At 34.8% G+C, this 3534-nt stretch overlaps 1 non-coding gene across 1 annotated transcript; it reads right to left on the reverse strand.

Annotated features, from left to right (window-relative positions):
• Positions 1-2703: 2703 nt before the first annotated feature.
• TRNAN-GUU (transfer RNA asparagine (anticodon GUU)) lies at positions 2704-2777 on the reverse strand. The gene has a single exon. It is a non-coding gene; the product is annotated as a tRNA-Asn (tRNA).
• Between the last annotated feature and the right edge of the window lie 757 nt (positions 2778-3534).

Raw genomic sequence — 3534 nt, forward strand, 5'->3', positions numbered from 1 at the left:
ACATTGATCTGGAAAGTTTCCTTACCAAAGTTTATAAAGTCTCTAATCTGGACAGTTATTTTAGGATTTTTCGTTAATTAAAAGGAACACATTGCCATGTTCTTGTGATGAATCAACCCTTCTTGAGTTCTAAGCACTTCCTTGAGCAGCAGAGTGGCGCAGCGTAAGCGTGCTGGGCCCATAACCCAGAGGTTGTTGGATCGAAACCATTCTCTGCTATGTGCTATTTTCATTTATCAAATCTAAAATTGGGATTGCCTTTTTGACATTTTTGGTTTTTGCTTATAGTAGAAAATCCATTTTCATCTTAACTCATTTTAATCGTATTTTGACAGAAGTGCTGTAGCAAAAAATCCACTTAATGTCTTTAATTTACCCTATTACTTCTATGGTTATTGAGAAAAACAAACTACATTGACTCCAGAAGAGCAAATCAGGTGATCTAACAAGTAATTTGTCAAAATCATCTTTCCAGCTTACACTTTGGTGATGCAATAAGACAATGATTTTGTAAGAAAAATCTTCACACTTCAAAAAGTTTTTCTTAATTCCTTACCTTTGTACTGATAAGATAACACCTGGTTTTAACATAACACAGGCTTCCACTTAAAAATGCTGCAAGGTTGCATTCTGCTGATTAGATATCACCAGGAACAACATTAACCTTCAGGTATTTTCTAAATGTTGAATAAATTGGCTTAAATCAAATTAAACTCACTTTAGAGATAATTGTTTCAGAGAAAGTCTTGAACCCTACCATAAAATAGGTAGTTTGACATGTTGACTTCTCTACCTAAAAATCCCCAAAATTTGACTAATAGAAGATTCTCGTCCCTGGGTGGGATTGAACCACCAATACTCCAATTAACAGCCGAACGTGCTAACCAATTGTGCCACAGAGACCCTATATGAGAAATAAACAAACAACAGCTAAGAAACATTGATCTGGAAAGTTTCCTTACCAAAGTTTATAAAGTCTCTAATCTGGACAGTTATTTTAGGATTTTTCGTTAATTAAAAGGAACACATTGCCATGTTCTTGTGATGAATCAACCCTTCTTGAGTTCTAAGCACTTCCTTGAGCAGCAGAGTGGCGCAGCGGAAGCGTGCTGGGCCCATAACCCAGAGGTCGTTGGATCGAAACCATCCTCTGCTATGTGCTATTTTCAGTTATCAAATCTAAAATTGGGATTGCTATTTTGACTTTTTTGGTCTTTGCTTATAGTAGAAAATCCATTATCATCTTAACTCATTTAAATCGTATTTTGACAGAAGTGCTGTAGCAAAAAATCCACATAATGTCTTTAATTTACCCTATTACTTCTATGGTTATTGAGAAAAACAAACTACATTGACTCCAGAAGAGCAAATCAGGTGTTCTAACAAGTAATTTATCAAAATCATCTTTCCAGCTTACACTTTGGTGATGCAATAAGACAATGATTTTGTAAGAAAAATCTTCACACTTCAAAAAGTTGTTCTTAATTCCTTACCTTTGTACTGATAAGATAACACCTGGTTATAACATAACACAGGCTTCCACTTAAAAATGCTGCTAGGTTGCATTCTGCTGATTAGATATAACCAGGAACAACATTTACCTTCAGGTATCTTCTAAATGTTGAATAAATTGGCTTAAATCAAATTAAACTCACTTTAGAGATAATTGTTTCAGAGAAAGTCTTGAACCCTAACATAAAATAGGTAGTTTGACATGTTGACTTCTCTACCTAAAATTCCCCAAAATTTGACTAATAGAAGATTCTCGTCCCTGGGGGGGATTGAACCACCAACCTTCCGGTTAACAGCCAAACACGCTAACCAATTGTGCCACAGAGACCCTATATGAGACAAAAACAAACAACAGCTAAGAAACATTGATCTGGAAAGTTTCCTTACCAAAGTTTATAAAGTCTCTAATCTGGACAGTTATTTTAGGATTTTTCGTTAATTAAAAGGAACACATTGCCATGTTCTTGTGATGAATCAACCCTTCTTGAGTTCTAAGCACTTCCATGAGCAGCAGAGTGGTGCAGCGGAAGCGTGCTGGGCCCATAACCCAGAGGTTGATGGATCGAAAGCATCCTCTGCTATGTGCTATTTTGATTTATCAAATCTAAAATTGGGATTGCTATTTTGACATTTTTGGTCTTTGCTTATAGTAGAAAATCCATTATCATCTTAACTCATTTTAATCATATTTTGACAGAAGTGCTGTAGCAAAAAATCCACTTAATGTCTTTACTTTACCCTCTTACTTCTATGGTTATTGAGAAAAACAAACTACATTGACTCCAGAAGAGCAAATAAGGTGTTCTAACAAGTAATTTATCAAAATCATCTTTCCAGCTTACACTTTGGTGGTGCAATAAGACAATGATTTTGTAAGAAAAATCTTCAAACTTCAAAAAGTTTTTCTTAATTCCTTACCTTTGTACTGATAAGATAACACCTGGTTTTAACATAACACAGGCTTTCACTTAAAAATGCTGCTAGGTTGCATTCTGCTGATTAGATATCACCAGGAACAACATTAACCTTCAGGTATTTTCTAAATGTTGAATAAATTGGCTTAAATCAAATTAAACTCACTTTAGAGATAATTGTTTCAGAGAAAGTTTTGAACCCTACCATAAAATAGGTAGTTTGACATGTTTACTTCTCTTCCTAAAATTCCCCAAAATTTGACTAATAGAAGATTCTCGTCCCTGGGTGGGATTGAACCACCAACCTTCCAGTTAACAGCCGAACGCGCTAACCAATTGCGCCACAGAGACCCTATGTGATACATAAACAAACAACACCTAAGAAAGATTGATCTGGAAAGTTTCCTTGCCAAAGTTTATAAAGTCTCTAATCTGGACAGTTATTTTAGGATTTTTCGTTAATTAAAAGGAACACATTGCCATGTTCTTGAGATGAATCAACCCGTCTTGAGTTCTAAGTACTTCCATGAGCAGCAGAGTGGCGCAGCAGTAGCGTGCTGGGCCCATAAGCCATAGGTCGATGGATCGAAACCATCCTGTGCTATTTTCATTTATCAAATCTAAATTTGGGATTGCTATTTTGACTTTTTTGGTCTTTGCTTATAGAAGAAAATCCATTATTATCTTAACTCATTTTAATCATATTTTGACAGAAGTGCTGTAGCAAAAAATCCACTTAATGTCTTTACTTTACCCTATTTCTTCTATGGTTATTGAGAAAAACAAACTACATTGACTCCAGAGGAGCAAATAAGGTGTTCTAAAAAGTAATTTATCAAAATCATCTTTCCAGCTTACACTTTGGTGATGCAATAAGACAATGATTTTGTAAGAAAAATCTTCAAACTTCAAAAAGTTTTTCTTAATTCCTTACCTTTGTACTGATAAGATAACACCTGGTTTTAACATAACACAGGCTTTCACTTAAAAATGCTGCTAGGTTGCATTCTGCTGATAAGATATCACCAGGAACAACATTAACCTTCAGGTATTTTCTAAATGTTGAATAAATTGGCTTAAATCAAATTAAACTCACTTTAGAGATAAT

The sequence above is a fragment of the Taudactylus pleione genome, unplaced genomic scaffold (genome assembly GCF_031769625.1).
Source record: "Taudactylus pleione unplaced genomic scaffold, aTauple2 ptg000134l, whole genome shotgun sequence".
NCBI classification, from domain to species: Eukaryota; Metazoa; Chordata; class Amphibia; order Anura; family Myobatrachidae; genus Taudactylus; species Taudactylus pleione.